The 15,479-nt window shown below is 37.2% G+C and overlaps 1 protein-coding gene and 1 long non-coding RNA gene across 2 annotated transcripts in view; one reads left to right on the top strand and one right to left on the bottom strand.

The window, feature by feature from the left end:
• Positions 1-15,479, bottom strand: part of LOC135085194 (glutamyl aminopeptidase-like) — an 84,039-nt gene that overhangs the window by 13,181 nt on the left and 55,379 nt on the right. The window lies entirely within an intron of this gene.
• LOC135085472 (uncharacterized) lies at positions 10,023-11,758 on the top strand. Its single transcript, XR_010260126.1, has 2 exons — positions 10,023-11,464; positions 11,619-11,758. It is a non-coding gene; the product is annotated as an uncharacterized LOC135085472 (long non-coding RNA).

The raw sequence follows: 15,479 nt of genomic DNA, 5'->3' as shown, positions 1-15,479 counted from the left end.
GCAATGTGCTTTATTCATCACCCATTTATATTTTTTGAAACTATTTTTAAAACATCTTAAATTCCTTTTGAATGACCCAAAACGTCATTCCCTAGGCATGTCCGTACTCCAAAAGTTTGTGTTTTGGGACCCACATTTATAAAAACATCAACTTTATCCTTTGTTTTAATTAACGAATAATCTATTTAAATGTATATTACACCAAATTCTATTAATATTTTGCGGTTTCAATAAACAATAATTTGATTTTCTTTAGTTGAAAAAGAGTCTACAGTTTTTAGCGTCATTCCCTCGCCACGCACTGATTTTATAATTTTGCGCTTTAATATGTGGGTCATTCCATAAAAATCTGTAAATTTTCGACGTCATTTTGTCCGTAACTTTTTTAAGATGCTTTTGAATACTTTATTAGTGTAAATTATAGTTTATTAATTAATTATGTTATGTCTAAAAGGGCCAGTGGAGGATGTTGCTGGCAGTTTGGCCAGCAATCCCTTTTGATAATTGTTTATGGTTTTTTACTTTTTTTTAATATTGTTTTTTGGTTTTTTGAAGTTGCTTTTTGTACTCTCTCGTTCTAATGTCTTGAGCAAGATACTGCTTTTTGCCCTTTTGGAGTTTTCCCATAAATTGCTTCTTCCAACCATCGTTTTTAACATTGGTCCTCCGATAGGAGAGGTGAAGGTACCATGCTCACTAGAAGCAAGGTAAAGAACCAATCAGGTAACCCTACAGAGCCCCAAGCCTCACAGGTATGTGTAGATCCTAGTGTCACGGTGCCTCAAGCAGGTGGAGTCGCTCCAAGCGTCGATACCTCCACCTCAAATGCTGGAGGTACTCACTCTAATAGGTCTAAATCTACATCCAGCACTGTTAAAGCTCGCTTACAGGCCGAAGCTCTTCACGCTAAGGCTATGCTTGAAATTGAGGAGCAGTTAGCTAAGGCAAAGAGGGTAGCTCAAGACAAACTTCTGGCAGCTCAACTCGCTGCCATCGAGTCTAGTACACGCAATAATTCCGTCAACTCTTGGGTTCACAGTTTGCCTGACCATTTCTCGGATATCGTATCAGCCGCTGCACAGCCGCAGAATCCCGCCGCTTCAAGTGCAGAGGACAGACCAGGTCCTTTTGATGCTGTCAATACGGTACCCAAAGGTTCAGAAGGCTTACTACCTAATCATAGTCAGTTGACGTCAAAACATGTAGAACCACATCTAGTTTCTCCTTCTCGTCATCATCAATCTAATGACATTAGAGAGCTAGCTCGTGCCATCACTTCCTTAACCAACAAACCTAGACCATCTCAACTACCTATTTTTAGTGGAAAACCAGCTGACTGGATAGCTTTCAAACAGTCATACTATCAAACCAGTCAGTCATGTTCTCTCACGGAAAATTTAGCAAGGATTCGATCTTCCTTGCGCGGAGACGCAGCTCTATCTGTGTCCGCCCTCTTACTGACTTCTAGAGACCCTGAAGAGGTCATACAAGCTCTAGAAGATAATTTTGGACGGCCAGAACTCATAGTTTTAGAAGAGCTTGCACAAATTCGCTCATTACCTAGACTACAAACAGATCTCAAAGATTTAAACACCATTTCATGTCGTGTACACAATTTAATTTCAGTTTTGAAACATTTAGATCAGTTGGAGTATTTGCATTCACCGGAACTTTACAACACAATTTTAATAAAGTTAACACCGTTGATGCGTATGCTGTGGACACGCTATGCCGCTGAACACACAGGTGAGAAATCCAAACTGGAGTTACTATCTGATTTTCTTCGTTTCGAATCCAGGATTCACACACGTTTCGGTTTAATTTCTCAACAAAATTATCCTGTAAATAAAATTAATTTTCAAAACAATACACATGACAGGAAGTGTCACGTCCATGTTGTGACAGACGTAACTGACACTTGTCTTTTTTGTCATAAATCTCATAGTATCATAGACTGTGGAGGTTTTAAGTCTATCGATGTTGACCAAAGAGTACAATTTCTTCGTGATAATAAAATTTGTTATAAATGCTTATCTCAAAAGAAACATCAATGGCGTTCATGTTCCAAAGGAAAAATGTGTGGCATAAATCAATGTAGACTCAATCATCATCAACTGTTACATCGTACGTCAACCAGTTTTTCTAAAAATTCTGCTGCACCTACCTTTTGTCAACCGTCCGTGCCCAACATGTCCACCTGCGTTTTCGTCGAACAGGAGACTAATGACAGCAATATCCAACCGATAGTTCAACCATCTAGTCCTGTTGAGCATCCGTTGTCTAATGATACTGCCCTTTCGTGTTCATTAGCCCCTTCACATCCCTCACGGAAAGTTTTACTAAAGGTGATTCCTGTTGTAGTAAGGGGACCCCAAGGTGATGTTGAAACCTTCGCGTTGCTGGACGATGGATCTACAGCGAGCTTAATAGATTCCACCATCGCGCGTCAAATAGGTACCCAGGGCAGAGATGGACGCATACGTATACAAGGCGTAGGAGGTATGGTTTGTGAGCAAGATATACAGTACGTTTCATTTAAAATAAGAGGAAAATACAGTAATGAATTTTATACAATAAATAATGCTCGAACTATTTCTAATATTTATCTGTCTAGGCAAACGGTTTCGGTTCAAGACATTCAATACTCACACCTGAGTGACATTGTTTCTGAGCTCACATATGAAGATGCCAAGCCTACAGTTCTTATTGGCGCCTCGGATTGGTTTTTGACAGTACCACAAGAGTTAAGGTCAGGCTTGCGTTCACAACCAATCGCCACTCGTACTAGTCTAGGCTGGGTACTTCATGGTCTTTCTAACAATAGTAGGAATTTTAAAGGATTTGATTTTATAAATAAAACCAATGTGGAAAATATCGACTTAGCGGAACTAGATAATTTGGTCAAGGAACAATTTAAATTAGAAGCTTTAGGAATTACTAAACGTTCCACATCGTGCGGACCTTTACACGAGCGTGCATTACAAACTCTCGACAAGACTGCTGAAAGGTTACCAAGCGGTAGGTTTAAAGTCGGTTTGCTCTGGCGAGAGGATAACCCGCATATCCCTGATAGTTATGCTCTAGCTCGTTCTCGTTTCAATACTTTAGAGCGTAAAATGGCTAAAGACAAAGATTTGAAAATTGCGTATTCTAAAGGACAATGTTCGTTCTCCATACATTGTTCGCCTAAAAACCAACAATTTTGACATATTACTACACGAAAGCGAAATAATACGAATCTGTGTGTAAGAACAATGATTCCTGATGGACACTTGCCATAAAATTAATGATTAAGAATATTAAATCACAGCGATTTTATAATATGTCGTTTATGACAACATGGCGTCTAATGTATTGTGTGAATGTATGAACACCGATTCGCGAAAAATGTTTTGTATTGTCGTCACGCCGAGTCGCAGCCAAATAGTATAAAATAATAGAACAAGTTTTAGAAATACCTACAACTCGGCATTCCACTTTATAATATGCCCACATATTGCACGTAAATAAACAACATGAATCGTAGGTTGTTTCCACCCTTGTCATCTGACACATGAAATAAACTCCTATTGTATTATAGATATCGAAGCCGAATCGTATATAATAATAGAATGGGTTTTGGAGATCACTCGGGGTTCCACTTTTATAAAATACCTACATATTGCATAAAAATAACACGAATCATGAGTTTTCTTTTCACCATTTACATCTGACACGAGATAACAAACTCATATCTCCATGACTACCGTCGTAGTCTATGCCAAAGACTACAATATTTTAAGCAAGAAGTTTCAAACCTTAGCGGCTACGGTAACCCCTGGGCCACATACATCATGATAACATTCGGTCGACACCGGAACGAAGTCTTGCGATTATGCAAAAAAGCATCGTATTCTAGTGCGGCTATATCACGTTCAACCGGGGTTTTAATTCGACTAAAGTCCTGACTAAAGACTGGAAGAAAATAAGCCGCATTGTATGAGCACTTCGTGTTCGTTAAAGCGGCTTCAGATCTAGAGCCCACATAGTTTTCTTTCCAATAATATCCGCAAGTAGCGCTGCATGATCTTTACAACAAAAACGGCAATAGTTATTAAGGTGCTAAAATTATATGATTACTTTGGCACGGTATTATACACGTTCGAAGATTTGTCATTTTCATTCATTTCATCATCATCATCATCATTTCAGCCACAGGACGTCCACTACTGAACATAGGCCTCCCCCAATGACTTTCACATCGCACGGTTGGTAGCGGCCTGCATCCAGCGCCTTCCCGCTACCTTTATCAGGTCGTCGGTCCACCTTGTGGTGGGTTGACATTGCAGAATATGACTTTTGATAGGTTCATCATAGAATTCGGCGGGGATATCCTCACGGAGGAAGTTCGTAAAAGGGCGGAACAAGATCTTATAATAATGCAAGGCCGAAGCTGTAACGCGCATGCTCCTACGTGTAATCCGGCGAGTATGCAATAAATAGTAATGTTTGGTAAATAGTGGTAATACGTATCGTTCGTTCGTTCGTTTCATCCGAAAAGACGTCCACTGCTGGAAAAAGGCCTCCCCCAAGGATTTCCACGAAGACCGATCCTGCACCGCTCGCATACAGGCACCTCCCGCGACCTTCACCAGATCGTCGGTCCACCTAGTGGGAGGCCTGCCCACGCTACGTCTTTCGGCTCGTTGTCGCCACTCAAGAACTTTCCTGCCCCAGCGGCCATCAGCTCTACGAGCTATGTGCCCCGCCCCGTCTATGTCTATATGCGCTACGATTACAGGGTATCATTTTGCATAGTCGCAAGACTTCACTCCGCTGCTGTCAAATCAATGTCGCATAATGTTATCGCAATGTGTGTGGCCCTTGGCCAAATCACAGAAGCTTGCGTAGAAAGAGCACTTGAATGACAATGAAAATCAGGGTTACCATTTTATAAGATCTCCTCACTATTGAGGGTAAACATTAATAATCTAGCCATTAATTACATTTATTACCTATACGAGAAAGTAAAGCAACATGCGGTTTTATTTTAATTTGTAAAATATTTGTAACAGTTTGTTCCAAGTTTAGTTTTACAACAGTATTGCTGTTTCAGCTGTCACTGTGAAGCTTTGGGAAAATAAATAAATAGAAAAAATATTAACATAAATATTTATTTAAGTTTTTATGTTCATTATCATAATATGCCAATTTAAGTTACACTGTGTGACAGTCTTTGACACTAAACAAACTCTTCAGCTTAACAATACCTACCTACAGGGCGTTTTTATAGTAATCTTGCTCTTGCTGATGAAACAAGAAGGGTTGATGATTCTACTACTGAAATACAACTACTTTTCTTACAGGACCAATATCAAATTCTCAAAAAAATTCACATCCTCGTGATGGTGATAATTTCTATGGAGAGGTTTTTTTTTATATTCGGTCTCTTGGGATAAGTTATTCCATTTGAGCAGTAGAATTAATCCTTTTTATTTGATCACATATAAAAATAACACAAGTGTTTAGGAAAACTTCTTCTTTGGTATGGTATCACTACGGAGTTATAATGTCGGCAACTCTGTATCACTGACTTGTAACTTTCAAACAGTATGAATAATAAGGGCACCACATTGGTTTTCTTTCTGAAAAAAAGGCTTTCACTTTTAGTACTAACCCTTTAGCACTATTTCATTGAAATAAAAATACAATAAACGCACAGAAGACTGAAATTGAGTCAACTGACGTGACATTTATAATTTGTTGACATTATGACAGTTTGACAAGACTAGGGATTGAAAAAGTTTTAATTGAAAAAGTAAAATGACAATTTATTAAAACGATTCACAAGGATATAATCGATTAAAATATTTATAAAATGTTCTGATACTTGCCTGTAGCGATTATCCAATCCTGGTTTCTACTGAAAAACTACCTCGTGGCAAGATTTTAATAAAATAATAAAATCTTTATCTTCTCTTTCACAATCTATAAAAGTTCATTTGGTCTATTATTATACATGTGCTATGAATGAGGGTTTTCGCGATTGAAAAATCCGCGAGATGGCAATACGTAGACGCGAGGTCCAAATGCTGCATGATTGGTGGATATCTATCAATGTCATGTCAAAAATAACCAATCATGCAGCATTTGGACCTCACGTCTACGTATTGCCATCTGGCGGATTTTTCAATCGCGAAAACCCTCATTGGCATAGATTATGAGAGACTGGCAACTATACTAGGTTGATATATGTTTCTCACACTTCAACTGGCATTGGATTCAACATCGGATTCTGACACTTTTACAGTTATGATACCATGAATATCAGTTTATGGTCCTAATTATTTTTATTTTATTTACGACCTTCGACCAGTTGGACACTTTAGATAGCTTCTTGTCATAGTGTCAATATCTTTTTAGCTTTTAACGTAAATCTAGTCTTCAAAGCAGTTTAATCGTGAACGTCAGAATGGCGGGTGTATGGTCACAGAAATGAATAATATAAATATGAATTTTTAATACCTGAGGTGTACCTTTATGTACCTTTAGTTATTAATTTTGTACTTCCATAATACGGGAACAATTTAAATTACAAAATGAGCCGCCAACCTGATATCAGGTTGGCGGGTGTATGCTGAAATTGGACGAAACAGGTAAGTTATGGTTTTCTTATATTTACCATTATTTAGTACCTCAAATGTACCTCACAAATATATTATGATAAACCAAATGCGACGAATAATTAACGAGAAAATTGATACGAAAAATTTGATGTCCACCATTTTTTTGATGGCCACCATTTCTTTTAACAAGTTAGAAAGTTGACACTGACACAGATAATACATACCATTCAGATATTTTTTAAGTCTGTTTTTTATGGCATGCACACTTGTGCATTTGCCAATGCCAATACTTTCCTAAAATCTAAAGTATTGATAGTAGCGCCCTGCTGTAAATGTCATAGGGATGTTGACTGGGTAATGAAATCTAAATTCTATTCAGTCCGTCAGACAGATAATAAAAATATTTTGGAGACATTTTTTTTCATAATCTAATAATTACAGTATTATATTGAGTTGAAATGTCGCGTGACGTCACTTTTGAGTAAAAAATCTACTCAAGCGTGACGTAACGCGCCAATTCAACTCGATGTAGGACTGTTATTATTTAATTATGAAAGAAAATAAAAAATATGAGTTTAATATTTTCTAATATCTGTCTGACGGACAAATAATTGAAAATTTGTCATTTAGCCTTTAAAAGTATTGATTGATAGTAGTGCCAAGTGCTCTCCTGTATAGGTCTACCAGCCCCCCTAGACAAAACGCACGCACTTTTTGATCGAATCGAAAATCGAATACGTCAAAACTCCATACAAAAAAGGGGCTTTTCGACCACTTTGCGACTGGTTTGCGATTATAATTTGCACTTTGTCTAGACCCACAGAATCTCATGGCAAACAAAAATATTGGAAAAGTGTGGCTTTCATAAGGAAATTGTCTATGGCTTTATTGTCACCTGTCAAAACAAATTACGAGATTTGTCAACCACTGCAGAAATTTTGTGAATCTTCATGATTATTTGTTATTTTTGTGAAAATATCAAAAAAAAACTCAAGCGAGTTATATTGTTTTCAATGTGTATTGTAAAATATGGCGTAATTTAAACTCAATCTTTGATTTTAAAGCACGTCGTTGAGTTGACAGGTAAGTCGGACTGAAATGTTAAGATTACATTTAGTTTATTACCCGACTGCGTCAGAAAGAGGGTTATGTTTATTTTTAAGTATTTTTCTTTCTTAATAGCTGCTTTATTGAGGTTTACCTACAGGTGAATCTCACAAATTGGTGCAGAGGAATGGTGAAAATGTTGTAACCATGTAAAGAAACTTGATAAGATTTCATCAAGCAAAATCATTATTAATCATCAAGCAAGATTAAATAATAAAATTGAAATGCTGGAAGAGCAATTTATAATAAATACCTCTTTGTCTTGATTATCTGTTGAAGAATAAAAAATAATAAATAAATAATATCCTTGGACATTTTAGACTGCGCTTCTAGTCCCAAACTAAGCAAAGCTTGTACTATAGGTACTAGACAACGGATATAAACATATTAAATGCTTTTCTTTTTAAATCATACATACAACGTGTCCCAAAATTCAAGGATAAGCCGGCGCCGCAGGGTGGACATAGTCATGACTACTTTGGGAAAAATAAGAAAAAAAATCTATCTCAATTATTTTTTAAGTTACACAATAAATTATGAAATTCGTCGAAAATTGACACCCCTTATGATATTTTACATTACCACGACCACAATTTTTCAAATACTTCTGTTTTTTTGTTCGTATCGGCAATTTAAGTAGTGCTGCTGTCCACCCCAATTCTTAAAACCCTTAGAATCCTTGCAGTTTTTACACAAAAGTTAATCAAAATGTGATATTTCCTTAAAATTTTGGACGATTTTTACTTTCACTCCACTTTGACTCATCGTTTTGTAAAAAAACAGTATGAACACTACTGCGGCAAGTTTTTTATAAAGTTGACGCAACTATCCAAGATTCCAAAATGGTATAATACTCTAAGAAAACTAGTCGCAAAAAAGATATGCGTACCATTTTTACAAGCACTTCGCTTTTTATAGTATGGGATAAATCTTGCAATTAAATTTAAAACCAGTTCTCCTCAACCAATTGAGCTGAAATTTGGTATACTTATCGGTCATTCTCACGATTAGGCGTTCTCAGCCTAATTACCATATCATTTTTGAAATTTGGCTTAATTGACTTAAACGCATTTAAATATGAAACACATGAAAAGTACGAATTTAACAATCGTTAAGGCGTCAAATTATTCCAAGCGGTTTTCGCGTAAATGAGACCCAAAAATTTTATGGTCACGGTAATTAGATAAGGCTAATTCTTAATCTAACGGTAATTAGAAAAAATATGTAAAATAGCAAGAAAACAATATCTTGCATTGATAAATTTGTATATAAATATATAGCGTCATAAAAAAACGCTGTAGGTACACTTAATAACCCTTTGAAAAAAGGAAAACACTCATTTCTATTATTTATTGTATCAAGATATTTTCAGTATACTGCAATAATCTAGGCTATAACAGGAACACTTAGTTTCGGCCAGAAGGGGCTACGTGTCACATTTCATCAGAATCTTAATCATCATTTATTTGATTTCAATGTGGTACAAACGATTTAACGTACAGATAAATAATGGATCAGGAGATATCACAAAAGACAATGCCGGAAATTGGCGTCTTTTTTTTTTCGCGCGGCCATCGACCAAACTTTGTTTTTTGATTACAAAATAGTGTAATAAACCAAACTTACTATGACATGTATACCTCTAAACTTAGTCTGAACTGAGTTACGAGCATTAGAAGTGTTGATGAGCACCTTCATGCTGTATAACGTAGAGCTGGCTAGCTGGAACCGCTATGATAGAACTGTCATTTATATTCAAATGTGATGTTGTCTTTAGCTGTGTAATGGCTGTGCCGAACTCTCTATTGTAAATATTCTACGTGTGCTTTGATACCAATATATTTATTATGTTACTACCAACCACTGTGTTTATTGCTCTGTAGCGGACTTAATATATCCCTAACAAGGGTTATGGGCCCAGAGCCCCAGAGCAAAGTAACATTTTAAAATAGTTTGTCGTGAAAATAATTTCGTATAAAGTGACGTGAACAGAATGTCGAATGTACGTATTGAGTTATTGAGAAAAGACAACTATGATAGTTGGAAAGTGCAAGTAGAAGCCCTATTGATCAGAAATGATTTTTGGGAATATGTAAGTGGAGAAAAGTCAAAACCCACGGATGAGACATTATCAACAGCATGGGATTTTGCTGACAGAAAGGCAAGATCGGAGTTGATTTTGTCATTGGATCCGAGTGTTGTTCATCATGTGAAGAGATTGAAGACTGCACGAGAGGTTTGGCTGAAATTAGAGAGTCTGTTCGTATCACGTGGACCTGCGAAAAAAGCGACCCTGATGAAAACGCTCATGCTACACAAGATGAGTGAGGATCAGAACGTATGCGAACATCTTGATTTATTTTTTGAAGCTGTCGATAAGTTAGAAGAAATGGACATCGTGATCCATGATGATCTTTTAGCGATTATGTTGCTGTATAGTTTACCAGCAAGCTATGAGAACTTCAGATGCGCCATTGAAAGTAGAGACGAGCTGCCAAAGCCTGAACAACTTAGGGTGAAAATTATCGAAGAATACAGTTCGAGAGGCAATACCCAAGTTGAGAGGATAGAAGGAGCTATGTATATAAATAAACATCAGAAGAAGAATGGGACTGGACCTGAAACAAAATTTAAGTATAAATGTTTCAAATGTCATAACTTTGGACATAAGGCATCCGATTGCAAGAAAAAGAAGTCTTCTCAGGCTTCAGAACAGAAACCTTCAGAATCTAGTTGCGTTGAGTCGTGTTCGACTGTAGAACATGAAGCTTTAACTGTGTATCATGTTTCAGATAACTGTTTAGCTATTGATTCCAAGCGTCTTCATCAGGAATGGTTGTTTGATAGCGGTTGCAGCTCGCACATGTGTAACAACGCAAGCAGGTTTGATAAAATATTGCCAAGTAACCAACAATTGAAATTAGCCACTGATTCTTTGACAACCGTGCAAGGTAAGGGTACTGTCAAGATATTAGCATGTAACGATGATATTACGCGAAAAATCCAATTTGAAGATACGTTGTTAGTTCCTGATCTACGTAGTAACTTAATTTCGATTTCTAAACTTACTGATCGAGGTTGTATAGTCACTTTTAAACGTGATGTAGCATATGCAACTAAGGATGGTGAAGTTAAGTTGACTGCTGATCGTAGAGGTAATTTGTATTACCTGAGAGAGCAGGATGCTTCGGCATCTGTAGTATCAGATAAGGATGTGGATTTGTGTAGATGGCATGAGCGTATGGGACATTTGAATGCTAGGGATCTTATGAAAGTACTGAAGAAATCGGGTATAGACGCCACCAAGTCTGATACTGAATTGCGCGATTGTGATGTGTGTGCTAAGGGAAAGATGGTTGCGTTGCCTTTTGTGAAGTCCAGTCAGCCATGTGACGAAAAGTTAAAAATAATTTATTCTGATGTGGTAGGCCCAATGAGAGTTCAATCAAATGCGGGAAACAAATATTTTGTTACATTTATTGATGATTGTACTCGTTGGTGTGAAGTTTTTATGTTGAAAAATAAAAGTGACGTCTTGTCAAAGTTTAAAATATTTAAATGTCAGATCGAAAATTTGACAGGTAAACAAATAAAATATTTCCATTCCGATAATGGCAAGGAATTTGTGAATAGTGATTTTTCGAAATTTTTACAAGAAAATGGAATAAAAAGGAGGTTGACTACGCCGTATTCACCGCAGAGTAATGGAATTGCAGAACGGATGAATCGCACCTTACTGGAGAAGGCAAGATGTATGTTATTATCCTCTGGTCTACCAGCAAGTTTTTGGGCGGAAGCTATTGCAACCGCGTGTTATTTGCGTAACAGATGTCCGACTAGCAGCTTGAATGGAGAAATTCCATATGAAAAATTGTTTAATAAACCTGTAAATATTGGTTATTTCAGAACATTCGGTGCGAAAGTTCATGTTTTGGAAAAGGAGCCAGGAAAGGATAAGTTCGCAGCACGAAGTTCTCCCGGCATTTTTGTGGGCTACCCGGCTGAATCTGGTGGCTATAGGGTGTGGATATCCGAGAAAAGAAAAATAGTGGTGTCAAGAGACGTCAAGTTTCAGGAAGATAAGAAAACTGAAAGTGAAGTTTTGAAAGAACCATCTATTGAGCTGCAATGTGAACAAGATAGTGTTGATAAAAGGAAGACTATCGAGTTTGAATTGTCCAACAGACAATGTAGTTCACACTTTAGTGATCAACCTTCGAATATTCAAGTTCCAATAGATCGATCTCAAGATGTACCGTTCAGAAACGAACTAAACACAGAAGATACGGAAGTTACTAGTACTACTGATAGAAATGAGACATTTGACTGGAATATCACTTTGAAAAGAGGCCCTGGAAGACCTAGGATTGAGAGAGGACACGTTGGGCGCCCCCGAAAAATCTTTAATATGGTTGAAGTTAGAGAAACAGAGAATAGTGACAGTGAGTCACAGGAAGAAGAATATGGTGACTGTGATGATTTTGCTGGAGCTATTGAGACAACTTTGAAGGAAGCTTTGGGAAGTGATGAAAAAGTCAAATGGGAAGAAGCAATTTTATCAGAGTTAAGAAGTTTAGTGAAGAATGATACATGGAAAATAGTAAAGAAACCACCTGATCGAAATGTCATTGGATGTCGATATGTGTTAACAACGAAGGTAAATGTTGATTTAACAGAAAAGAAGAAGGCCAGGCTTGTCGCGAAAGGATATAGTCAACAACATGGTCTGGATTACTTCAAGACATTCGCCCCAGTTGCTAGGATAGCAACGGTTCGTCTATTGATTGCTTTAGCAGCTGAAATGGGCATGGACATAAATCAGATAGATATAAATACTGCTTATTTAAATGGAGATCTTGATGAGAATATTTATATGAGAATTCCAGAACTGCTGAAAGAAAGTTTGGAAAAGCTGATAAGCTTGGATGGCAGAAAAAGCGAAATAGGCAAAAGAGCTGTGAAAATGCTTGAGAATATGAAAGCAGGGGGTGACACCTGTCTTTTGAAGAATTCGTTATATGGTCTCAAGCAAGCTGGAAGACAGTGGAATATGAAGCTGGACATGAAACTTAGAGAAATGGGTTTGAGACCAACAGTGAGTGAACCTTGTATGTATCATAAATGTGACAATAATGGAGCAGACCTATTTGTCGTTATCTATGTTGATGATATATTAATTGCTTCACGCAAGAGAGAAACCATAAATAAATTCAAGCAGGAACTGGCAAAGAGGTTTGAACTAAAGGACTTTGGCCAAGCAACCTTTTGTCTAGGGATCGACATAAAGAAAAATGGAAATGAATATCACATTTCACAGGAGAGATATGTAAAGACCATTTTGAAGAGATTTAACATGGAGGACTGTAGTCCTGTACAAACTCCAATGGAGATGGGAAAGATAGCTATGAGTGGCAAAGAGAAGGATGAAGGAGGAAAGTCTTTTCCGTTCCGAGAACTCATAGGGGCACTTATGTTCTTGAGCGTAGCGACTAGACCAGATATCGCGAACGCGACGGCAAAACTCGCACAATTTTCAGAGAATCCTCAGGAAACTCATTGGAGAGCTGCAAAGCGGATCCTTAGGTACCTAAAAGGTACGATTACTCAGGGTTTAACATTTAAACCGATGGGTAAGTGCATTCAAGGTTATGCGGATGCAGATTGGGGTAACTGTGAAACAGATAGACGATCTTTTACCGGCTATGTTTTCATTTTAGGCGGAGCAGGTATCTCATGGGCATCACAAAAGCAACGCATCGTTGCGACGTCGACTTGTGAGGCTGAATTTGTAAGTTTAGCGGAAGCTATGAAAGAAGCAGTGTATTTGAATGGCTTACTGAAGGAACTTGGTCTTCACCATTGGTCTAAGGTAAGCATGCATGCTGATAACTTGGCTGCTATCTGTCTAGCTGAAGATCACGGTGTTTATCACGCGAAAAGTAAGCACATCGACATTAGGCATTTCTTTATAAGGGATGTGCTGCGTGACAATAAGTCGATAACTTTAGAACATTTGGCAACTGAAAATATGCTGGCAGATATTTTCACCAAACCTTTGCCTCGTATAAGGCATCACTTGCTGAGTAAAGGGTTAGGGTTGCGCGTACTCTAGTGCCTTGTATAAAGCATGAGTTGAGGGGGTGTGTTGATGAGCACCTTCATGCTGTATAACGTAGAGCTGGCTAGCTGGAACCGCTATGATAGAACTGTCATTTATATTCAAATGTGATGTTGTCTTTAGCTGTGTAATGGCTGTGCCGAACTCTCTATTGTAAATATTCTACGTGTGCTTTGATACCAATATATTTATTATGTTACTACCAACCACTGTGTTTATTGCTCTGTAGCGGACTTAATATATCCCTAACAAGAAGTTTGATGATTTTCATACTAGATTTGCTTTTTGCGCGCAAAGTTTGCTAAAAAATTGCAACAAAATAGTGAGATTGTATGTGTAAACAAACAATATCATCCATTAAAGGCTCCAGACATCAGTATGGAGCAGAATCAGCGCAATAAAAAAATAGCGCAATATTTTGTTGCAATTTCTTACAAAACTTGCGCACAAAAAGCAAATCTAGTATGAAAATCATCAAACTTCTATTGCTCGTAACTCAGTTCAGACTGAGTTTAGAGGTATACATGCCATAGTAAGTTTGGTTTATTACACTATTTTGTAATCAAAAAACAAAGTTTGGTCGATGGCCGCGCGAAAAAAAAAAGACGCCACTTTCCATACAAAATCTGGCATTGCCATTTGATTTTTCGGATATGCATAAATATCGAAAAATTAATTAATGATTTAAGTGATTTTTCCTCTTTTTAATCTATCTGCGATCAGCCATCACCCTTTATCAGATTAAATTGAATTTTTAATAATGACAGTTCCAGCTCAGCATATCCCATGATTTGTCACCTCGATTATTTTACAATAGGTTTTCAGATTGATGCTATTCGCTTTCTCCTGAGCCTAAATGCAGAATTCTTAGAATTTAGAAGGGATGCAGCAAATAGATTCCATGAAGGTCTAGTCTTTGGTTGTAAGCTTTACAGGATTTTCTACACCCTCTTTGACGTTTGGTATCACTTCAGTGGACTTTGTAAACCAAGGTGCACAGCTCAAGATTTTTAAAACTTTATTTTGAAAACATTAAAGTATTTCTACATTTGCGAGGCTAAGTCGATGCCATGTCTACATGGGTTTTAGGATCCATTTGTATATAGTTTGTTCTCCAAGCTTCTTCTGTCCAGTACCCATTGCATATCACGAAGTTTTTTCTATGCATAACAAATCAGGTAGGATGCAGTTTAGGATGGTACAAAGTGCCTATACACTCTTGCCTTGAAAAGTCCCATTGTCTGTTGATTTGTTCTCTTTTGTTCTTAATGTGATCACGCCAGGTAAGTCTTACTGTTGGAAAATCTCATCTTAGGGCAAAGGTATTATGGATAGATGTTAATGGTATTATATTAGAATTATAGCCTGACCAGGAACATAAAAACCCTGGCACAGAGGCGCGTCAATTGCATTTGATAGTGCAACACTGAGTACAGTCGTACCTGTGTTAAATTAATAGGCTAACTTTATGTATCAGGATTCAGGATTACGGGCTAATTTGATATTTTCATAAATTAACGAAAAAATATTATTATAGGTAACCTGATTTAAATAAATTAAATGAAACCATCAATCGAGCTAGTAGAATTTATTTTATTATTCATCAATAATCAAATTCAGAACTTGAATAATCAACTGCAATGTCTGCT

The sequence above is a fragment of the Ostrinia nubilalis genome, chromosome 28 (assembly GCF_963855985.1).
Source record: "Ostrinia nubilalis chromosome 28, ilOstNubi1.1, whole genome shotgun sequence".
NCBI lineage: Eukaryota > Metazoa > Arthropoda > Insecta > Lepidoptera > Crambidae > Ostrinia > Ostrinia nubilalis.
Note: the sequence above shows the minus strand (reverse complement) of the source record. Positions and strands in the feature narration are given on the sequence as shown.